This window comes from Rhincodon typus, chromosome 14 (assembly GCF_021869965.1).
Source record: "Rhincodon typus isolate 14 chromosome 14, sRhiTyp1.1, whole genome shotgun sequence".
NCBI lineage: Eukaryota > Metazoa > Chordata > Chondrichthyes > Orectolobiformes > Rhincodontidae > Rhincodon > Rhincodon typus.
Window position 1 is genome coordinate 47039445 of NC_063345.1, and position 25527 is coordinate 47064971.

Below are 25527 nucleotides of genomic sequence, written 5' to 3' on the forward strand. Positions count from 1 at the left end.
CAGTCAGGCAGTCACCAGCAATGGGAGGGTGTGAGTGCTTTTGCCATAGGGATAATCACTGTGGGGACATCCCAGTGGGCAACAGGGTGCCCAAAGACAAGGGTTGCAACCTTCCACCCAGCCCCACAACAAGATCACCAAGCCATCTTCGCACACATCAGTTTTATATCAAAGGGTCATGTTTTCAGCTGGTCTGTCCCCTATCTGATAATTTTATGTCCCATGACCTGCCTCCTGAAGATGCTGCAACATTTGAGGTCAGAGGGAGTTCACATTGCTTGAAATACAATTGGGATAAAGAACAGGGTGTGAAAAAATATACTGCTGGACAAAAAGGTAGTTTATCTCCTGACCTTAAGGGATCCAAGTTCATTTCCAGGCCAGATCCAGGTATGAAGCCATAACTGGGCCCCACACAGTATTCACTGCTCAGCAGATCAATTCAGTAGATTTGTCCTTCTGGGACACAGGAATTCTTTCTGTGTTATAGGTCATGGAGGGGAATGTTCTGTGCGTTTTGCTCCATTAGTGTCTGCCCTAACCCACATGTCAGCAGTGACCATTGAAGTGGTCTCAGGACAGGAGTGCCATCCTCCAATTTCCCTGCCACTTAACAAGAAGCATGGAAGTGGAAAGATGATGGGCACTCCACTCCATGCCTTCCCTCGTCATTTTACAGGCTCTCCAATGTCCACAATCTCACAGGTAATCCCTAGAAAGTTGCTAAAATCCAAATTTGCTGTGCACGTGGAGTTTGATGTGTAGGGGATTATTTGAAGTTATTATGCTACATTTGGAGCTTGAGATGCGAGGGAATTAATCATTGTTACATCGCATGTTGGGTTTATACTGCAGAGTAATTATTTGCAATTACGTAAGACGAGATAAAAGCAGCTATTTATTCCCAACATAGTGATCTTACATTAGTGTTACCTGCAGATTTTTGTGCTGCATTCATAGTTGTGCTGACAGAAAGCTTGAATGGGTTTATCACCACTGACCACTCTCCAGAAGGGTGTATTCCGGGATACTCGTCTAAGCAGGGATCTCAGAAATACTTCATTCTGAATGGGCTTTGAATCCAACTTGAATAAAGAATAATGCAAAATAAATAGAAAATAAAGAATAACATGCCAACAAATAAACAGATTAAGTTCATAATCAATACCAGCATATAAACTAATTTGGTTCAGAATTACACTTTAAAACATACAAGAAACTAGAAAAACACTAGGAGACTAGCAAAGGGGTGGCTATAACATCTCAAAGTTTTTTACATACCAGAAGCTTTCCAGTAGTTCTGCTGAAGAGGCACCTCGCTGGAGTACTAATACTGATAAGTATTGAAGGGGTGTACTATGATTTGACAATGGGTGACAAGCATTGTTAAATTTATTGTTCAAATGATTAATGAAGTGACCATTTCCACATTTACATTTTGTCCTTTTATTGAGTGTGGCAGCACTCAATAACGGACAAGGTTAATATTTGATTAAAAAAGCAACTTAGATAGAAAGGTAACGATGTGGAAGCACTTTTATGCGGAGCTAGGACACAGCAAGGGACAGCAAACATTGAAAGAAGTTCTTTATATTTCACCAAACTGTAGGGTTATTTTGGGTATTGTATAAATCAGGAAATTAGAAATGTATGTATTGTGGGTAAAACTTTATACAAAGACTGGGTTAACCAAATAAGCATTAATTCTGTGGAGGATGACATCCTGGAGTGTGTACAGGATTCGTTCCTGGAGAGGAATGTTGAGGAATCAACTCGTAATGAGACTATTTTGGATTTTGTGTTATGTAATGAGAAGGGCTAACAAGTGACCTTGCAGTAAAAGGAAGAGACTTTGGGAAATAGTGACCATAATTGCTCAAACTTTGCATTAAGTTTGAATGAGATAAAGTTAATTCTGAATCTAGGGTCTTAAATTTAAAGAAAGGAAATTGAGGGGCAAATTAGCTGTGGTGGATTGGGAATGGTTAGAAATCACATGACACCAGATTATAGTCCAACAGGTTTATTTAAAAACACAAGCTTTCAGAGCCTCGCTTATTCTTCAGGTGTTGGTAAGAGGGGTAGTATCAGACACAGAATTTATAATAAAAGATCAAAGGGTCACACCACTGATGAGGATGCACTAAAGAAACCTAAGATGCTGTTAATCTTTAATCAGTTAAAAGGCTTTAATTGATTAATATGTATATGTAAATCCCCAAATTTCTTTAAATTCACTGCCCTGAGAGAACTAAATGTTTTATCAGTGTAAAGAAGAGGTGAAATTTTAGGTCAGACAGTGCATGTTAGGTATGAGGCCTTATTTAGAATCTGTTTGTGTTTTGGTTTGGAGTCAGACTGGCTTTATTTCTCAACTAGGAATTTATAAAATGCCACATTGACTGACTGACTGTCTGTCCATAAATTGTATGCTCTTTGAATGAAATGGAATGTATATGTAAATACAAATTCACCCCATAGATTTACATGTGCGCACGTGTGTGTGAGTGTGAGTGTGAGAGATCTTGGGTCCATGTCGCACTACAGATGACCCCACCATACTACATACTCTCTCTCACTCACACACACACACAAATACACACATGCACACACACACTCTCTCTCCCACACACGTATATGCACAACCACATACACACACATGCACACACGCACACACACTCCATCTCTCTCTCATACACACACACTCTCTATTTGATCTTTTACTTATAGATTCTGTGTCTGATTCTACCTCTCTCACTAACACCTGAAGAAGGAGCGAGGCTTTGAAAGCTTGTGTTTTCAAATAAACATGTTGGACTATAACCTGGTGTCGTGTGAGTTCTGACTTTGTCCACTAAAGCCCAACACTGGCACCTCCAAATCGTGATTGGAAAAATACAGTAAGACAGTACTCAGACAATGACTAGTATTTGAATACCATTGGGCCTACAACAGATGTACATTTCTTATAGGTGTAAACACCGAAAAGGAAAATTACATGAACTACAGTCAACAAAAGAAGTTAAAGATTGCATTGAATCAAAAGGAAGTGGCTTATAAGGATGCCAGAAATGTGGTAAACCTGAAGCGGGAGCAATTTAAAATCAGCAACGGTGACAAAAAACCTGATAAGAATGGGAAAAAAATATATTAATTGAAACCAGCAACATGAAGGCAGGTTGTAAAGGCTTTAGTAACTATATGAAAGGGATTAGCTAAGACATGTGGACCTATTACAGATCGGGGCAGAGAATTTATAATGGAGAGCAGGAATCACCAAAGAAGCTCAACAGTTACTTTTCGTGTGTCATCATGGAAGAAGATACAAAAAGTCCTCCAGAAGTACTAGGGAACCAAAGAATTTGTGAAACTAAAGGACTGAAATACATTAGTATTAATAAAGAGGTAGTATTTTGTCAAAGCTTTTCATCTTCCACCCATCAGAGCAAGAAATACCAATTTAGAGGGAAAGCAACATTTCTTCTGTGTGAGAAGAGAGCGCTACTTGCTTGGCAAGTGGACTCTGATTGGTAAAAGTGCTGCCATGGAGAATGCACCAGTCAAGTAATGGCTGACAGTTAACCGTCAAGCTTTGATTAAAATTTAATGTAGGCATGTTGACTCTTGATTAGTCAAGGCATGGCTCTAAGAAATGAAGCAGAGAGTGTCGAGTTTATTGAGTTGAACCAGGCACATTGTACGTAACAAAAACAGAAATTGTTGGAATGGCTTAGCAGGTCTGGCAGCACATGTGGAGAGAAATCAGAGTTAATGCTTTGGGTCCGGTGACCCTTCCTCAGAACTGTATGTACATTTTTGTACATTGTTTGGACATGCTGTTTCTGTGTGAAAAGAACAGGGTCATATATATTAATATATTTAGCTTCCAATACATGTAAGTGCACCACACTGCAAACCTGACTGACAATTCCAATTGAGATTGTGCTAAGAATCATGCTGACATCATCTAATGTCAATAGTAAGGAAAATATTAAAATCTTTTACAAAGAATCTAATAATTACTGATTTAGAAATGAATGATAGTCTTGGCAGAATTAACATAGATTTATAATAAGGAAATCATTTTTTAATAAATTTATTGGAGATGTTTTAGGATATTTTTTGTAGCATCCATACAGGAGACCTTTGGGTGTAATGTACTTGGATTTTCAGAAGACTTCTGATAACATGCCATGCCATAGAGGAAGTGAATAAATAAAATTATAGCACAGGATGTCAAGTGAAAATATACTAGTATGGATTGAGAATACAGAAATGAGGAATAGAGTAGGAATAAACTGATCATTCTCAGAATGGCAGGCTGTTGCTAGTGGGATATTACTAAGGTTAGTGTTAGGTCTATAGTTGTTCACAATCTACAAAATGATTAGGATGTTGGGTCCAATTATAATATTTCCAAATTTGCTCGTGACACCAAACTAGGTGTGAAGGTGAGTTGTACGGAGAATCAAGGAGGCCTCAAGTGGACTTGACCGGGCTAAGTGAACAGGTTAGAGTATGACAGGTGGAATAGAGTGTGAGTAAGAGGGAAATGATTCACTTTGGTGGCAAAAGCTGAAATGCTGAATATTTCTTAAATGGTGAGAGATTGGGAAGTACAGAGAAAGCAAAGGACCCTGCATGTCCTTGTTCATGAGTCACTAAACATTAGCATGTGAGTGCGGCATGCAATAAGGATTACAAATTGTATTTTGGCTTCCATTCCTATGGAATTTGAGCACAGGAGTATAGATGTCTTCATGCAGTGGTATAGAACTTTAGTGATATTTCACCCGGAGTTTTATGTACAGTTTTGGTCCCCTTATTTAAGGAATTGCATACTTGCCCTAGAGCCAATACTGCCAAGGTTCACCAGATTAATCCCTGGGTAGTAGCATGAGGAGAGATTAAAGAGACTGTGCCTGTGTTCCTTAGAATTTCAAAGAATGAGGGATCACCCTTTGGAACTTAGAAACCTCTTACAGGGCAAAACAGGATGGATTAAAATAAGATGTTTCCCATGGCTGATGAGTCTGAATCCAGAGGACATAATCTTAGATGAGAAGGGGTTTCTTCACTCAAAGGGTGAAGCTTTTGAATTCTAGACCCCAGACGGCTCTGGAAATTTAATCATTGAGCATGTTCAAGATAGTAATCAATAGGTTTTGGAGAATAATGACTTCAAAAAATATGGAGATAGTGCGATAATGTGACATTGAGGAAATGATTAGCCATGATCTGATTGAATGGCAGAGCAGGTTTAATGGGCTGAATGGCCTATTCCTGTTCCCATGTCCCGTTTCTATGTTTCTATGTTCAAATGTTTGTCAAGGATAAACTCACTGATTTTACATGAAGCAACTAGGTACCGAAAGGTAGATTGTGGATAGCTTTAAAGCCCAAATAAATAATCCTGTTGCTTACAGAAAGGGAGCATTAAAGATGAAGAATAAAATTATAGTGGTTTTTTGTAATTCTTCTCAAACAAAGACTTTTCATATCAATATTAACTCCTCCACATGTGTAGAAGATGATTGCGTAGGGATTAAAAGTTTGAAAACCAAGAAAGCGTTCCCATGACACTGCACCTGTCCCTGCTGCTGCCAGGGGCTGTGTTAATATATTCATATCAGGCTCCTGTTATGGAAGTGGGCACCTGAATTATAATTGACTTTTGTCACACAAGTATTGCAGAATTCAAGAAACATGGCAGCAAAAGGGAGGCAGGTACATCTGGATCAAAAACAGAAATTGGTGGCAAAACTCAGCACGTCTGGCAGCATTTGCGGAGAGAAAGGAAAGTCAACATTTCAAATCCAGTAGCCCTTCTTTAGAACTGATTATAGCTGGGAAAAGGTTGGTATCTAAGCTGAAGATTGGGGGAATGAAGTTATCAATAAATGGAGATGGAGCCCAGAAAGAGAGAACAGCAGTTGGGCAGACAAAGCAATGGATATGGTGAGCCAGGGAGAAAAAGAAGCTGCTAATAGGGACCAATAAGTGGATGAAAATTGGTTGCTGTGATGAAAGCAGCCAATGTCATGACAGGGCCTGGGGTATCGGAGTGGGTTAAGGACATGGGAGAAGGTGTTCAGGCCCTAAAATTATTAAACTCGATATTGAGTCCTGAAGGCTGCAGGGTTCCCAAGCAGAAAATGAGTTGCTGTTCTTCCAACTTGCACTGAGCCTCACTAGAATGCGGCAGCAAGCCTGAGACAGTTTTGACCAGGAAACACAGTGGTGTGTTGAAATGGTAGGTAACAGGAAGCTCAGGGCCATTTTTACACGCAGAACGTAGGTATTCTGCAAAGTAGTCGCCCAGTCTGCACTTAGTCTCCCGAATGAAAAGGAAACAACATTGTGAGCTGCGAATACAGTAGACTAGACTGAATGAAGTGCAGGTAAATCACTGCTTCACTTGGAAGGTGCGTCTAGGGCCTTGGATAGTGGGCAGGGTGGAAGTAAACGGGCAGATGTTACACCTTCTGCAATTGCATGGGAAGGTGCGTGGGGATAGGAGGAGGTGTTTGGGATTGGTGAAGGAGTGAACCAGGGTGTCCTGGTGGATACGATCCTTGTGGACGGCTGACAAGGGAGGAGAGGAGAATATGTATCTGGTGGTGGCATCCTGCTGAAGGTAGTGGAAATGTTATCCTTTGGATGTGGAGTCGAGTGGGATGGTAAGTAAGGACAAGGATGCCCCTATCATTGCTGTGGGAGGGATGAGAAGGGGTGCACAGAAGCACAGGAAATGGGTTGAACACTGCTAAGGGCCCTGTCAACCATGGTAGCAGGGAATCCTCAGTTGTGGAAAAAGGTGGACATTTCTGAGGTCGCCCTGTAGAAGGTAGCATCATCAGAACAGATGCAGCAGAGACTGAGAAACTGGAAGAACGGAATGGAGCCTTTTCAGGAGGCAGGGTGTGAAGATGGTCCAACATATTCTCTTCTGTCCCTTGTCAGCGTTGCACACGGATAATCCCTCTGGGACACCTTGATCGACACATCCTCCACTCCGAGCATCTCCCCACAGCCCCACAGCACCTCCCCGGGCAAATGCAGAAGGTGTAACACCTGCTCATTTACTTATTCCCTCCTCACTATCCAAGGCCCCAGATGCACCTTCCAGGTGAAGCAGCAGTTTACTGGCACTCCGCTCAAGCTAGTCTAACATATTTGCTGCTCTACACTGGGGTGATGAAACACAGACTGGGCGATCACTTTGCAATACGCCTACATCTGTCTGCAAAAAATGGCCCCAAGCCTACCACTTCAACACAGCACCATATTCCCTAGCCAACATTTCTGTCTTGCCGCTGTTACAGTGCTGCAACAAGGCTCAATTATCATCCACTAATGGTACTGATTAGCTGCTTGCTTGTCTCGCTGGCTCATCATTATCCACTCCTTGTCTGCTCAACTGCATTTTTCTCTTTCTCTCTCTCTCTCTTTCTCTCTCTCACTCTCACTCTCCAGGCTCCACCTTCACTTACCATTAAATCCTCCAACCTTTTCCTAGCTATGATCAGTTCTGAGAGAAGGGTCACTGGGCCCCAACCATTAACTCTGTTTTCTCTCTGTAGATGCTGCAGGATGTGCTGAGTTTCTCCAGCATCCATGATTTTTTTTTTGTTTTAGGAACATCTGGATCATGCAGCTAATTGACTACTTAGCACCTTTTTGTGCACTAGGAGAAGTACTCCGCTCTATCCTTTTAGAATGTCTCCCCTTTGCTAATGTCAGCCTCTGTTTCACCAAACCATGATCACGAACATCCCATGCCATGCTTCAAACAAACACCAAACTCTGGTCTCTCCTTCCTAGGTTTCTGGGAATATTCCTAAGGTTAGTGACATTCTGGCACTGGTTTTCCTACCTGACAGCCGACCAGCCCACAAATTTGGCCAGTTGCTAGGTGAGGTTCAGCCATTGAACTTGTTAGACCTTTATATCCATTCCTTCATAAATTAAATGGCCATTTTTATCCCTCCACTGCACCCTGCTTACTTCTCCATTAATTCTAGAAACTTAAAACACTAACCAGAAGAAGTTCATTTCTGTACGTTTTACATAAAATCATAAATACTTCTATGATGAAATAATGATCTTACTACATGTAGTGAACAGAGTAGATTTCCCCATAAGTACCTCCAAAGATCCCAAACAAATTGGAATCATCAGATTTCAGATTCTTTGACCAACATTTTACATAAAGGACCTAGATGTTTCCTTACCTAACAACGTTTAGCTTCGTCTGAGTGCTGTGCTGTGTATTCATTCCATAGGAAGATAAAAGCTAATTAAAATGCTTGATGGAATGTTGTTTCTCTCAGGCTAGCTAATTGAAATTTTCTTAACATGTTTGGTCATTTTGGTTGACACCTCTTTATTCTTCAATGGGAACACACTAACTTGCTGGTTCATTTCACAGAGCAGTTGTTGAATAAGCCACATCACTGGGGTCTGAAGCCATATGTAGGCCTGACCAGGTAAGGATGGCAGATTTCCTTCCCTAAAGGACATTGTAAAATAGATGGGTTTTTATGACAATCAATGATAGTTTCATTGTCATAATTATTGAGATTAGCTTTCAATTACAGATTTTATAAACAGAATTCAAAATACCCAAGGTGCTGTGGTGGAATTTGCCTGGAGATCTGGACAACTACTCCACTGATTTTTTTTCATTGTGCCACCATCTTCCCTAATACCACGACATTAAAAAATAAGGTGCTGAAAGACTGCTACTTTAAATTGAAGAATATGAATGAGCTAGCACTTCTGTTCCTTCTCTATAAAAGTATATCTATCAATCTTTACAATAGTGACAAATGGCTCTCAATCTGTTTACTTAAATTACCATGATTTGAACAGTCTATATTTTGAATCAAACTTCATCTCACTTGTTTATTGTCAATAAAAGGAATGACTTAGAAATGTGATCCAGATCAAGAGAGACATTTAGTGATATACTATGTGGTCCCACTGTCCCACTGGTCGATCTCCTTCTAGCTTTTATGGAAGTTGATTTCCATGTAAGTTAATGCCCACAAATACTAGTTAAAGCAATTAAGAAAATAATTGACGACAGTGAGCCCCCAAAGAGATATCTATAGCAGATCCAATTTATGAAAGGAACACATCTTAGGATCTTAATGGAAATGAATGTGGAACTGGGCAAGGCTATCAGCATTTGTCTACACCGCACAGAACTCAGAAAGAATACTCAGCATTCCTTTAAAACAAAAGGCTAGGATTCCCTAATTAAATGGGGACAAATTTGCTCTATGTATTATTTTTCAAACACTGGTTTACATACTTGCATTACACTCTTACTGTGTTTCTATTTTAGGTAAGTGGAATAGATTTCCTATGGGATTCTCCCAACCATCAGGTGTTACTGTAGCAGAGGATCTGGATAAATTCCATTTTAACACTCACTCTTGGATTCCCCTAGGGTTTCCAAATTATGCTGGTTGTGCAGGAAAAGCTGCCTAAAAATTCTTCCAAATTATATTTTAACTGCTGGATGGCTCCTGGTTATATATGAGAAGTTAACGAATGCAAAATAAATACATCCATCGCTTTCCATTAAAGTTGTTCTTAAATGTGAAAAATATTTCTCTTGGACCGGTACAAATATTCAATATTATCAACTGGACACAATATATTACAATAAGAATCAATTTAGATTCAACTTCAGTACATCTGCCCTTTACTTGATTTAATCATTTTACATCTTCCTTCGCAGAGCAAAGGAAACCTAGACAACCAAAAATGAAAAAGATGCAGTTTTGTAGAGACACGTATCACACATCAACAAACATCTTATCATTATTTTGCAAGTGTCCAGATCAGGTTAACAATAGCTACACCTACCTGAGAACAAAACATAAGTAAAGTAATGCATACAATCATTAGTCCTGTTCTCCAGCTTGTACCTTCCATTTTTCAATCCTGTCAGGCAAATATTGCAGGTACTGTGCAGTTTGCAGGTCACAGGATCAAGTATCGCTCTATAAGTAGAGTTCTCAAGGACAGTGACTGTTCTGGTCATTTCAGTATCTCCATGGACTGGCTCTTACATCAGATTATTTGCCAAGTGTTTGGCAACTTTAAAGATTATCTTTTAGTAATGAACCACACATGACTCATTCCTCAAACAAGAGGAATCAAAAAACGCAATAGTGGATTCCAGTGAAAGCCTTTTAATGGGAAAAGCAGATGTATTCACAATCAGATATTTTTAGAACTGGGAGCTTACAACATTTTCTCCCTTGTGTCCTTTGGGATAAATGTAGGAATCAGAGGCAAGTTCAAAAATTTCTCCCAAGATGATAGCAGCTCAACTCCACCCTCTGCCCCCTCCCCTACCCAAATGTGCTATTTGCTGACATATGACAAGACTTTTGCCCTGAGTGAATGCTGACTACATTGTGATCGACTACATTGCGCTGAGCAGAAAAACAAGCCTCAAACCTGCTCTCAACTTCCATATACACACATCAGTCAGTGAATGATATGAACCGCTAAAGAATTTCTACTCCCCTGTTTAGGGGAAAACTGTAACGCTTCCAGTGCACTTTGTGTTTTTCGCATCGATATGAATCAGTACCAAGCAGAACAGTGTCTTTATAATGAGAAAAGCATTGAATGACCTCAAAACTAATCTTTCCCACCTCGTGTCTCTATAGTAATATGGCTCATCTTTTGTATCTTAAGTAGCAACAGAGAGCAACTGGAATAAATTGCAATCAGAAAAGATGTATCATAAAACTGATTGGTGCTAGTCATGCAGCCAAGCTTCTAGAACTGGAACTTAGGCAATCTAACAGGTTTCCCCTGAGCACATAGGAACCCTAATCCTGATTCAGCAAACAGTAGCTAACTCCTTATTTAAATTTCTGCAACACAGTAAGGCAGCATCAATGCCCAGTTCTGCCCTTGGCCAATATCCAGCCATGCGCTCTGGATAAAGATACTATTCATTAAGAGAGAGTCCTCTGCCTATTGTATCCTCTCCCTACAAAAAGGACACAAACACCTACTGTAATGGCTAGCTGATGGAAAGAATTCAGCACAGGAAAGGGGCTTCAGTGGGGTACTTTCTGATCTTGTTAATTTACCAATGGAGTTTTTGAGTATTCCATGCATAGTGATTGGAGGTCAGCCTGGTGAATCTCATAGAATAAGTTTCCTGATTGGGGCTGTTAACCTGGTCCAATCGGGGAGCCCTGGCTGACAGATATAAACAGGAGTATCAGGACTTCTGTTCATTCTAGGAGCCAGCTCTGAACTAGCTGGGTCAGTGTCAAGTACTATGCACATGAAAATAAAGGGTGACTTGGTGACAGGATACTGGTCTTCGTGGAGTTATTTCAGTAGTGACAAGAGTGGGATGCTGAGAGACCGTTTGGTATGTGGGATTAATGTTGTGACCATGCAAAAGCGCCTACTAGTTGAAGCCCAAGTGACTTCAAACTGGCACTACAACTGGCTTTGTCATTAGAAAATGAGGCAAGTAGAGTTACAGGGTATGCCAACAAAAGTGGACACTTTTGCCAGGCTGACTGAGCTTGGGGAACACCACATGAGTGAAGGCAATTACATAGCCTCCCTCAGGACATACCATGAACAGAGGGACCCTCGGTCAGCCTACAGCAAATCTCCAAAACAAAGCCAAGCCTCGGCTAAACGGTTAAAATCTTCCCAAGGATCTGGGCTGGCAGGCCATTGCAGTTGCTGCTTGTGTGTGGATTTAAGACAGCAAAGAAGTCTGAACTGAGTAAGAGAACCCATAGACCAGTATCCAGGAGAGAGCACACCCTGGAAAGTCCACCTACAGCTGGTTTGGAACAGTTAAATTGCTTAGCAACATCCAAATCAGAACCAATCAAAATAAACGCCTGGGTAAATGGTCACCAGGTTCTAATGGAGGTCAATACCGGCGCGGTTGTATGATTGTGGAACCAAAATTCACTCTGGACTCCAACTCCTACGTTTACATAAGACCTGGGCTAGACTGAGAACCTATAATGGGGAACCTTTACAGATTAAGGTTACAACTTCAGTTCCGGTCTCTTATGTGAAGCAGTTGGTTCAGTTACCACCGATCCTAGTAAAAGGCTCGGACCCAAGCTTGATGGATTAAAATTAGTTGAGAAAGATTCAACTTGATTGACCCCAACATTTTTTGATTTGAAAATGGTTGCCTGAAAGAAGTCCTAATTAAATACCCGGAAGTTTTTCAGGGAGGTCTAAGGTCTACCAAAGGGGCTAAGGCCACCCTACATGTTGATTAAGAAACAAGTCCATGATTCTGCAAGGCCCACCCAGTGCCATTTGCCTTGTGAGAAAAAGTAGAGGCAGAAATCAGGAGGCTGGAAAACGAAGAAGTGATCAAACCAGTTCAGTTTGTGGAGTGAGCAGCACCAGTTGTACCGATTGTGATGCCATGAATCATTTTTCACAGCTGGATAAATACCATTCCCTCACGTAAAAGAATTATATGCACAACAGGCAGTGAGGGCTTTCCTTCACAAAGCTGGGCATGAGTCCTGCATAACTGCAGTTATGATTAGACGAGGATTCACAGAGGTATGCTACAATTAATACCCATAACGGTTTGTACCAATATACAAGACTGGTGTTTGGGGTATCAATAGCCTGTGCAATTTTCCAGTGGATGCTAGAGAATGTTTTACAAGGACTACCCCAGGTCGCCATTTATCTGGATGATGTGCTAATAACCGGGAAGACCAATGAAGAGCATTTAGAGAACTTAGACACAGTGCTTAAATGTTTCTCCGAGGTGAGTGTACATCTTAGGAGGGACAAATGTGTGTTCCAGGCACCCCAAATAACCTACTTGGGCTACAGAGTCAACAAGACAGGGTTACACCCGTTGGAAGATAAAGTGAGGGTGATCAAAGGTACCCCGGCTCCCACGTCAAAGAATAAGAACAAAGAACAAAGAAAATTACAGCACAGGAACAGGCCCTTCAGCCCTCCAAGCCTGCACCGATCCAGATCCTCTATCTAAACCTGTCGCCTATTTTCCAAGGATCTGTATCCCTCTGCTCCCTGCCCATTCATGTATCTGTCTAGATACATCTTAAATGACGCTATCGTGCCCGCCTCTACCACCTCTGCTGGCAGAGGTGACCACCTACGTCTGTACTGGAGCTTAGGTCTTTCCTTGGCTTGGTGAATTATTATGGAAAGTTCATACGTAACCTGGCCTCCATCCTGACATCCTTACACTTGCTACTGAAAAAGGATCAGCCTTGGAAAAATAGTCTTATGGCATAGAAGTAGCTTTTAGGGAAGTGAAGATACAGCTTTTGTCGTTTAAAGTGTTGGCACACTATGATACAAGCAAGAGGTGATGCTGACATGCGATGCCTCCCCGTACAGCATCAGGGTAGTGTTGGCTCACTGGTGGTCCAGCGGAGAGGAATGCCCGATAGTGTATCCTTCCAGACTTTGGCTAATGCCAACAAAGATATGCCCATGTAGAGAAGGAAGATTTTGCGGTCATCTTCGGTGTGAAAATGTTTCACCAATATTTCATGGATGTAAATTTGTAATAATAATGGACCACAAACCCCTGCTACAGCAACTTAAAGAGGGCAGGGCTGTGTCATCCATAGTTTCAATCGAATTCAGCAGTGGGCTCTTATTCTACATGCATACAATTACAAGTTGGAACATCCCCCAGGAGGTCAAGTAGCAAATGCAGATGCCTTGAGCTGCCTCCCACTGGTGTATACACCACCGGTAGGTCCCGAACAAGCATGTGGACGTCATGAAAGCTGTAACCTCACAAATGGGACAGGAGCAAAACATCAGGACATCTGGCAAGACTGTCAGAATCCATGGGTTCACCGCCACCGGCTAATGTCGAAGAAACCTCTAACGATGAGACGGACGCGGCAAATGTTGCCCCCCAACACCTTTATTGCCTGAAGATGATGATGAGATTCAGCCAAGATTCTCCGGATGCAAGAGGTGGGCTACAGTTTGGTACACACTGCCAGTATACAAGGCAGAATATGAATATCCAGTGCAAAAACGCCCCAGGAGAAGCTACAGGAGAAAGAATGGGCCTTCATCCCAGAGACTTAGAAGGGGAGCGGTATAGTGAATGGAACAATGTCAGCCAGGTGAACCTCATCAAATACGAGTTCCCCAACTTGGGCTGTTAACCTGGTCCAATCAGGGAGTTCTGGCTGACAGATATAAACAGGAGTGTTAGGAGTTCTGCTCAGTCTAAGAGCCAGCTCTGTGCTAGCTGGGTCAATGTCATGTACAATGCACATGTAAATAAAGGGTGACTTGGTGACAGGATACTGGCCTTTGTGGAGTTATTTCACTATGTATTCAACTTTTCTATTACATTTTATTAATAAGATTACACCTTTCCATCATCTGTCCATCACTGCAGTTCTGCTTTGGTCCATAGTTGTACATCATCTTAGCTGATGTGGGGTGAGGAGGATCTCTAAGAGGGAGGGTTGGAATAGACAGGGTTATGAGGGAATTTAATTTTTTTAAAAGTATGTAATGCCTGCCATTTTTATGACTGTAGAAGCCAGACCTTGAGCTTGAGTCATTTGGGCAACTCCCAAAGTTTGAAAAAATGCAAGGATTTAAAGTTGTCTCCCAGCTGTTCACTCAATTGGATATCAATGACGACCACTGCTATGTCAAATCTCATCATTCCAGAAGTTCAGCCCACAAACCCATTTGGGAAGCCCTAGACTTGTCAGTCAGTATTAGTACTTATCACACCACCCACCTTCACATGAACAGTTGGTTCTATTTCATTTAACCAGCTTGCCCCCCTTATTCCTTCAACCACTTTTTCCTTCATCCATATCTAATCTAAACCAGAAAGCTTCTGTTTCAACCACTAACACTGGAAAAAGTTGCACTGCTTTCCAACACTTCATGAAATGCTTCTTCTGCACAGTGTTCTAATGGCTTACATTTAGTCTGGTACCTACAGCTGCAACAGTGGTTCCATGACTGCTGGTGTGGATCTATGGAGCTGGGCTGATCACGTCCACTTTTTTCCTTTGTTCTCCCCTCCCCCACAATGATATGTCCTGAGTCTGCACAACTGTCTGTCCAAAAGTCCAGCCAAGAATTACAGCTTTTGGCTGAGAAGGCAACATCTCAGTTAAAACAAGATAACTTCTGTGTTTACAGAAATGTGCTCAGGTGAAATTTTGAATCCAGGTCTTGTCAAATCTCTCATCAAAAGTAAATATTAACTGAAGATACCGCAGATAAAGAGTGAAGTTTGAGCCTCAGAAAGCATTTGTTTGTTCAGGAAGATACATGATTTAAAATCACGTATCGCATGTCATTACAGTGACTGAGGGGGAAAATAAGGCCTGAAAACGGGCACAGGAATCCTGATGCATGGCTAACCCATGCCTGTTCATTGCAATGCAGGCAGCACACACAGGCTCATGACTATGATTGTAATGTGCAACTTGGGCCTAAATGTATTGCTCAGTGACTGCACATTTCAGTAAAGAGTCCAGGTTTGTGCAAGACTAATTAAAGTGAGCCTGCAATATTTAAAGCCAAACTGAAACTGTTAAAAAATGAGGTATATTTTGGCTGGCTGTAGTAGTTGCTGCAATTAGCTGGGGAAGGGTGTCTGCATTGCAACAAAAGATCAATAGCAGGGCAGAGAGTGAGCTGCAACATTTTCAAGCACAGCAGTAGAGGCCTTGTTGTAGGGGATGGAGAAGAAAATTTTTTATCCACAGGGGACTGTAGGTTCTCCAGAAACATACCGAGAAGGCAGTAATCACAATAACTGTAGTGGTCAATACCAGTAGTCAATGGACTAGTGTAGCGTGCAGGAAGAAGTTCAATCATCTCATGCCTAGTCAAAGCCAATGAATACAGCTTCAGATAGAAAATCCTCAAAAAAAAATGAACCACTAGCTGTACTAAACTTTGGTTGCACATGCATGGAGTTGTGCACGCGGTTCTGATTGACATATTATAAAAAGATGCAGAGGTACCAAGGATTTGGAGGCATGCGCGGAGAATATTTGAAAGTATGATACCAGAAATGTATTAGGGAAGAATTCATGAGAGGGTCTCCTCTCATGGTACAAAGAAAGCTGAGGGTGAGTTTTTTTTTCCCTTTAGTAATTAACAGGATGAGGATATTGCTGGCTAGGCAGCTTTTTTTGCCCACCCCTAATTGCCCTGAGGGCAGTTCAGAGTCAACCACATTGCTGTGGGTCTGGAGTCACATGTAGGCCAGACCAGGTAAGGATGGCAGTTTCCTTCCCTAAAGGACATTAGTGAACCAGGTTGGTTTCTCTGACAATTGATTCCTGCTCATCATTAGATTCTTAATTCCGGACTTTTTTTATTGAATTCAAATTCTACCATCTGCCATGGCAGGATTTGAACCCGGGACCCGGGTCTCTGGATTAACATTCCAGTGATAATACCACTAGGCCGTTGCCTCCCCTGTGTCAAGCCTACTGGAGGTTTTTAAAAGTTTGAATTATTTTGATAGAGTATCTAATTAGAGAATGTTTCCTCCCATAGGGAAGATCATACCTTACAGTCATCAATATAAGACAGTCAAAACAAATTCAATGGTACTCAGAATATGATGTCACTATAGGGAGTGGATAGAAGTGAATAGTATAGATAGATGTATTTAAAGCAAAATTAAACAAAAATATGTGATGGAGTTGGAAATAGATGACATTGTAGTAGATTTGAATGACAAAAGATGCATAAACACTGGCATGAACTGGTAAGGCCAAATGCCCTGCTTCAGTGTTGTCCATTCCATGTAGCCTCCTATACTTTATTCACTTCATTTAAAGCATAACTCACATTCATAGCTTCAGTTTAGCGTGAAACACATTGCACTGCTCCAAGCCGCACAGTTTGCAATTTACACGTGCTGCAAGCTATTCAACTGTAACAAGTGCATCATCCCTCAAGCACATTGCACCACAGTCACTGACACACCTCCTTGTCTTTCAAACTAAAGTGATACTTGACCATAGATAGAAAGAGTTTATGCAATCTCAGCAAGTGCAGTAGGTAAGACTGAGACTGTGGTCATCACATCTGTGGATACAAGTACTCAAAAGCGGCTCACAGTGCTTCACAGGAAGCTAGTAATTTTGCTCTAACAAGTAATCTAAAAGTTATTGATAATTCCTTTGTGTCTCTTTACAGATCAGGCCTGATCTTAATGAATGACAGAGCAGGTTTGAAAAGCTGAATGACCTACTTCTGTTCTTAATTTGTCTGGCTGGTAGAAAGCATCGACTACTGCGGTGAGGGCAAAAATGGCAGAGCTGCCAACAAATCAGCCTTACACTGCCTACTCTGCATAGTTCTGGTGCCCATTCCTAATATCAGTGCTAACACCCCTACCAATACAAGTGTTGGAGAAGTGAATGAGCTTAGCGCAGATGGCACTTTGATGCTAATCTGTAATCAAAGCACTGGGGAGCTGAATTTTACAAGCACTCTGTACGATTGTCAAGTTCTTGAAAACTTTGTGTTCTAGTCCGTTAACTGAGTTCATGACTCTTCGTAAAACTATTATGCAATGTTAACAGACTGGTTGGAGGGTCACATTATCACAGGATAATCAGTCACTCGCTGGCCTTGAGACGTTTTGTCCACATGCTGTTTTTTCCGAATGCTGCATAATTAAAAAATCACGTTTCAAAATAGCTGAGATTTTGTTTTCAAATTCTTCTGCATTTTTATTTGTCCCCATTCTCTGATGTCCTTCCTTCTACAACATTAACTTCAATCTGAGAAGATGAATAGTGATATGGAAGTTTTACTCAGCTGGCCATTTAGCTGGAATCTCCCAGTGATTTCTCTTTCTTCCCTTCAGCAGTGACTAACATCATTTGGACTGGGAACTCAGCAGCTGGTTAAGGGTTTAAACGACATTCTATTCCACTCCTCCGCAACGCTGTAAAAAAACTGCTTAGTGGGTGGAAAGGAAAGCCTGAAATTCTGTCATCTAAACAGCAGGTGGTCTGATTCTATTATTCTTTGAATCAAAATTAAAAAACGCAAACAGAACAATTACATTCTTTTTCATGACATATTACAGGACGCTTGCTATATACATGAAACATACATAATGAAACAGAAAATATTGTGTGTGTATATATATATATATAGGAAATATAAAATTATACATATGTAATTAAAGGCTTACATTATTCTGTACATACTGGTGCCATTGCTAATTTTACAGGTTCTGAACATAGTTCCATGGGCAATTTGGGTCAAGCATGAAAGTACTGCTGATTGGCAAAGGAGACCTCACTATCAGACACAGCCAACTTGGACTAAGATAGCAGCCTGGATCAGTGCAGTCCCCTGGGCGAGACACAATACAGCGGTACATGAAGAAACTAATGATCTTCTCTTCTCTGTAAGGCTAAGTGCCACCGTCTTCTCCCTGCTACCTCACCGTTCAGTCTAACTCTGACACTGCATATCGTTCTTACAAAAGCTCATAGACTACAGCTCTCACTAATGTACGCATCATATCCATTCGATGACTCTCACCCATCTCATCCCAAACTAACAACTCTTCTTGCCATCTTTCTACTCACTTACTGGTGTTATCATACTGTCTATCCTGGTCATGCACTAATGGCTGTCCCAACCCCTTCTGTTAGACTTAATTGCTCCTTCTATTGTATTACAGGTAAAATGTCTCACAACCAGAGCAAGATGGTAAAGACTGATGGGTCGTAGTAGATATAAAACTCCTCATGCCATATGAAGAAAAGATGTTATATTTAGCTGGTTAAGAATGTGACTTCGCATGTGGAGACATGGAGACCTCTGTGGGTGACTAAGCCAGTAAACTTCTGTCATTTTTCACTGGGGTGAAAGCAAGCCCTGCTATTTCTGCAGTCATCATAGAAGTTAAAGATTTCAACAAAGTATACAAACTTCCCTAATTTACTTGTATTTTTAAACCCAGGTTGTCAGAAAGCATGAACCAGGCTTCTGTACTTAGCAAGAATTCCTATTTATTAGAAATAAATTGATTTAAGTTGTAGGTAAATTACTATAATTGTTGCCTGTAGTCAAAACTCTAACTCCCTTTAAAAATTTCCCTTCCTCACATACAGATAACACCAGTTTTTGTGTCTATGGGAAAAGGGAAAATCTGAGAAGGTAGTTCAATGATCGCTATCCACAGAGTTCACTGTGATGAACCTTTTGATTGTCAGAACTTGCTGTTCATCAATCTTTCTCGCTCTCCTCAGATGTTTTCCACTTCCTTGCAGGAGGCACAGGGCAGCAGGCTCACAACTTATAAAGTATCCGACTTATTGGTTCAGACCAACTCCTTACAGTAACTGCTGAGGGGAAATAAATTGGCTTTGTTCAAGATTTAGGTGGTTTTTATTGCAGAGACAAGGACCCTTTCCAGAGGTCCAAAGGCTTCTAACCATCCCGTTCACACCCACAAGCTGTTCAGCTACCTGGGGCCAGTAACATAGTTGTTGGTAGGCAGAAGGTCTTTGTCATTGATAACTTGTCACCGCTTTACAGACCAATCAGCTACTTGTTGCCAGGCCAGTCTCATTTCAAATACACTCCCTCGGTCTTGTTCATCAGCAACTATACTTCTCCCACTGGTTGACCAAACAATAATGTAAAAAGCACTCACAAAATGTGGGGGTGGCTTGCTTTTAAAAAGTGCAGCAATCCTTTCCACAATCCTTCTCTTTTAAAACAGTCATTTTCCCATTTCAGTTCACAATCAAAAATATAGAAAAATGAAAGGATACCTTTTTTCACTTCATTGTGCTGTGCTATGCTGCACTCCCGTCACATCATTCCTGTGCACTGTCGGAAGTCAGGAATACTCCCAGTATCCAGGGTGAACACACGTGCAGCTGCAGCTACTTGAACCCTGTGTTTTGGATCTGGAGAAGCTTCTGAAATTACTGTGATGTATCCACAAGGCTGATATCTTTGTGAATAACACATACTCAGAGGTGACCACACCACAGGGAATGAAAGATAGAAAAACTGGAAGGCAGTGGAAACAAGGGCTAGCAACAAATAGTACATAAAAAGTGTAAATATAAAAAGACAAATCTAAAGGTATTATATCTGAATGCATGAAGCACTTGCAAGGAGTTAGACTAATTAACAATGTAAATATTTTTAAATGGGCAAGATATGATTGCAGTTACAGAGATATGACTGCAAGGATCAGAAGTGACAGTATTCAATCTTTAGGCAATATGGTCAAAAAGGCTAAGTAGGTGTTGTTAGTGAAAGATGAAAACAAGGCAATAGTGAGAAGCACATTGGCACAGAAAATCTTGGTGTAGAATGAGTCTGGGTGGAGCTAAGAAGCAACAAGTGATGGAAAACATTAGTGGGAGTTGTCTATAGGCCTCTAAATAGTAGTAGTAAGATAGCAGGTGGAAACAAACAGTAGATTAGAGGTGCATGCAACAAAGGTGTGACAGAAATAATGGGTGACTTTAATCCATATATAAACTGGGCTAACCACATTAGCAAAAACACTGTTTATGTGAATGCAATCCTCGAGTGCGTACAGGATACCTTTTTAGACTAATATGTTGAGGAATTAACTACAGTACAGGCTATCCTAAATTTGGTACCGTGTAATGAAAAGCATTTAATTTATCTTGTTGTGAGAGGTCCATTAAGAAAAAAACAGCCATAAAATGATAGAATTCTTCAATGAGATAGAAAGTGAAGTACCCCAGTCCAAAACTAGGATCATAAATCTAAGGAAAGGAAACTAAAAAAGTATGAGGCATCAATTGACTGTGACAGATTGTGCAACTTCAGTAAAAGGCAAGACAGTAGCTAGGCAATGCACATATTTAAGGCATGCATGCATTGCAACAGTCATACATTCACTTTGGGACCAATCATGGCTTAGAAAGGATATAAAGGATAGCATATGATTTGAAGAGAGATCATATAAAGTTTCTGGGAAATGTAGCAAACCTGAGTTCTAGGAACTCTTTAGAATTCAGTAAAGGATTACCACGAGGTTAATTAATAGGGGAAATGTACAATAAAAAGCAAACTTGAACGGAACATAAGATCCAACTATAAACTTCTATAAACACAAAAAGAAAAGGGTTAGTGAAAACAAATTAGGCTTTTTACAGTCTGAAACTGGAGAATTGATCATGGAGGTGGCAGAGGATTTTTAAGTGATTACTTTTGTTCTGTCTTCGCAGAAGAAGACACAACTTACCAAAAAGTTTAGGAATGTAAGGGTCTGGTGGGAAGGAGAAACTGAAGGAAATTATTATTATTGAAAAAAGGTAGAGAAAGCTCACAAATCTCCTGAGCCTAGCAATCTAAATCCCAGGGCACTAACGAGCTGTGGAAATAATGGATGCTTTGATTGTCAAATTCCAAAATTCTGTAGACTCTAGAACAGTCCTAGCTGATTGACGGGTGGGAAATGTAATCCCAATATTGAAAAAAGAAAGAAAACATCAGTGTAGAAAAAATGCTGGAATCTATTACAAAGGATGTGGTAGCAGGACATTCTGGATAATCCCATTGATATTTTCTACATCAACATGGATTTATAAAAGAAAATAATGTTTGCAAACTGTAATGGAAGTTTTCGAGGAAGTAATAGTAGACCAGACGATGGAGAAACAGTGGGCGTGGTATATTTGCACTGTGAATTTAGATTTTCAGAAAGGTAAATAATAGATAAAGTCCAAGATAAGAACTGAGTATGCCAAATCAAAGCACATGAGATTGATGGTGACATACTGGCATAGATTCAGAATTTGTTAGTTTGCAGGAAATGAGAATAGGAATAAATTGGTCTTTTTTTTATTCATTCACAGGATGAGGGCGTCACTGGCTAGGCAGCATTTATTGCCCAGAGGGCAGTTCAGAGTCAACCACATTGCTGTGGGTCTGGAGCCACATGTAGGCCAGACCAGTTAAGGATGGCAGTTTCCTTCCCTAAAGGACACTAGTGAACCAGATGGGATTTTCCTGATAATCGACAATGGATTCATGGTCATCATTAGATTCTTAATTCCAGATATTTTTATTGAATTCAACTTCCACCATCTGCATGGTGGAATCCGAACCCGGGTCCCCAGAACGTTATCTGGGTCTCTGGATTAACAGTCCAGCGATAATACCACCAGGCCATCGCCTCCCACTTTCAGAGTGGAAGGTGGTGATATTGAGTGATCTCAGGGATCAGTGCTTAGGTTATTCACAATATACATCAACAATTTAGATTAGGGAATGTACTCAAGTTTGCAGGTGACACAAAACCAGGTCGATTGTGAGAAGAATGTAAAAAGCCTTCAAGGTGATTGAAACAAGTTGAGTAAGTGGGTAAGTGTATAGCATGTGCAGTATAAGGTAGATAAGTGTGAAGCTGACGATTTGGTATAAAGACAGTGTTGAAGGGACTAAATTAAATTACACACCAAAGGTCCAGACTTCGAGGTAAAGAGATTTCATTTGTGATGTCATGGAGAGTCAACGCTGATAAAAGGTCAGGTCTGAAGGCACTGACAAGCACAAAAAAGAAGCAGAATTTATTCAGTGGTACAAACAAGTTAAAACAAACTGCAATTGTACTGTGTTTTAGCAAGGCAAGGTCATTACTTAGGCAACCAGACATAGATTAACTGAAGCAGAATGCAGTGAAGATAAGAGTGTACAGATGCTGCGAGCCCTAGCTTTTTGTTATCTGCCCTACATGACTTCTCAAACTAGGCAAAGGCAGGCTGCAGTTACAGCAATATGCAGTGTTTCATAAAGCTAAAGTTCCTCTACTTCGTGCTCCTAGCCATGTATTATTTTAACTCATTATTACTCAGTCTAAATTAAATAGTCTCAACATACAATTATTCCACAGACAGAATGGCTGTGTATTATTACTTTATGATAGATTGGGCAATGTTGAGTACAAAGGGACCTGGGTGTCCTTTTCAATGGTCACCAGAAGCAAACATGCATCTGCAGCAAGCAGTTAGAAAGGCAAATGGTATATTGTTGTTCTTTGAGTACAGGAACAAGGAAGTCTTATTGTAGCTGTACAGGGTCTAGGTGAGACCACTCCTAGAGTATTATGGTGCTATTTCATCTCCTTACCTGAGAAGGGTATATTGCTGTGGTTAGAGTGCAGCAAATGTTGACCAGACTGATTTCTGGCATGACAAGGTAAGGGGAATCTCATTGAAGCCTATAAAATTCTCAAATGAGAGGCTGAATGCAGGTACAATATTTTCCCTGGCAGCCGGTACAGAACAAGGGGTCACGGTCTCAGGAAATGGGCTCAGCCGTTTTGGACAGAAGTAAGGAGACATTTCTTCAGTCAGAGGGTGGTGCACCTGTGGAATTCTGTACCACAGAAGACAGTGGAGGACAAATCACTGAATGCATTATGGAGAGAAAGCAGCATATGGTGTTGTGACAGAGGATCAACCATGGTCATATGGAATGGGCTCAATGGGGAAAATGACCCAAACCTGTTCCCATTTTCTACACCTCTTCACACGATGGTGTTCCACAGATGGCAATGGCTGGTAAGCTGTGTTTGGGCTTCTGAGCTCATCTCCTCCCCAACACCAGGCCAGCAGCATCCTTCTTCCTCCTTCCTTTCTCTTTCAACTTCATCTTTTACTTCTTTTCGCTGCTTGACTCTCCTCATCATGGGGAAAGGGTCTAAACAAGTGCAACCACAGCAATGTGGTTGACTCTTAACTGCCTTCTGGGCAATTAGGGATGGGCAATAAATGCTGCCTAGCCAGCGATGTCCTCATCCAGTGAATGAATAAAGAAAAAAAATCCGGAGAAAATAGCACCTGTAACATCCCGGATACAGTTGTGGGTTGAGAAATTGTGGGATGCCACATTGGTGCCCAGATGCTCCCTGAAATCTGCCTCTGACATAAAACTCCAGTCAGCTGCAACCTTGGTGGCTTCACAGGATGGGATGGGAACATATTCCTTCTGAGCTCAGGTCCTGCTCCAGCAGGTGGCATAGTTCAACAAGAAGGGCCTAGAACTATCCTAGTCTGTGCTTGCACCGTACTTATAAGAGATACAGAAAATGACAATGAGGTCCATAGATAATGGGGTCTCTTCATTATTCTCCACCACCTTGATGGGTCGTCACCCAACGTTTCACCCTCTGGATGCTGTGCAACAGCTACTAGAGATTGCTATTCTTGCTGACAAATTTGTAATTGCTGTCTCTTTTGTTAGGCCTAGACCTCAGGTAGGTTCCTCAAGATATTACAGTTCAAGATGGGATACCCAAATTGCTTTTACATCTTTAAGGTATAACACTCACTAAGCGTCTGTCTCCAAGTAGTCACTTAACTTTTGGCTCTGTCAGCCCTTGATTAAAAATAAACACATTTTGGAATTACAAATTCAAAATGTTCAAAGTCTTTTGGGGTTCTGAACTGTTGTCATGACACCTTCTATGCTGACTTTGCCTGTGAGGCAAGGCCAGAAAGATCCCAACAACTGTTATGTCTATGTCAGATACATGAATCGATTATTCTGTGGGCAATGTCAGAAAGAGATCACCATTTTAGTAATAATATTATCAAGCTCACATCCATCACGATGAGGAAACACAACGTGCCCCAACGCAAATGCAAGGGAGCTCTCACAAGAAAGACAGTTAGGAACTCCGAGGGATGTAAATTTATTTGGATGTATGTCACTGATAGGAAACATTTGCGTTAAGCCACTAATGATAGCCTTTCTCCCAAAGAAACAACCCTTGAACATCACAGAATAAGTCCTTGCATGTTTGCTGTTCAGTGTGAGAATGCAGCACCTCCAAAACATTTTTCATTCAGTATCAGGGGTAAAACGTGATTCAGAAATGGCAAAAAAAAGTTAAAGGTTAAAGTTAGCAACTGATTAGCTTTGCTTATCTTACATGGTCAGATGGTGGCGGCTCCGCCCATTCTTATTACTTTTTTTCTCTCTTTTTCTTTTCCTCCTTTCTAAGATATTTTCAACTAATGACTTGGACTTACCCGAAGGGGGAAGGGAGGAGCTGGCGAGCCCCAAGAGGCAAATCCCGGAGCGGCAGCTAGCGAGGGGAAGTAGTCCTGGGCAGAGATCGGCGTAGGGAAGCAGTCCTGGAGCGGTGGCCAGTGTAGGGATGGATCCCCGGAAGAGTGGCCAACCAAGGAAAGCAGTCCTGGAGCGGTGGCTGGTGCGGGGAGTGACTTCCAGATAAAACTTGCGGTTGAAAGTCAGTGCAGAGCCGACTGGAGGCTTGGAGAGGAGAGGGGACAGTTGTTGGAATGGGGTCTGGTGTGGGCGGTCAGCCTATTTGTGGAAGCCTCTGTGCTGTGCTACTGCAATATAATGGTTGTTTGTAATTTGTTTATCTGACTGTAATGTCCATCCTTTTAACTATGTCTTATTTCTAACTTATTATGAATCACTGTAAACTAATGCAAC

At 41.2% G+C, this 25527-nt stretch overlaps 1 long non-coding RNA gene across 1 annotated transcript; it reads right to left on the reverse strand.

The window, feature by feature from the left end:
• Positions 1 to 974: 974 nt before the first annotated feature.
• Positions 975 to 25208, reverse strand: LOC125484832. The gene is made up of 3 exons (XR_007263658.1): positions 25095 to 25208; positions 19842 to 19979; positions 975 to 1085 (listed from the first exon to the last, which is right to left on the reverse strand). It is a non-coding gene; the product is annotated as an uncharacterized LOC125484832 (long non-coding RNA).
• Between the last annotated feature and the right edge of the window lie 319 nt (positions 25209 to 25527).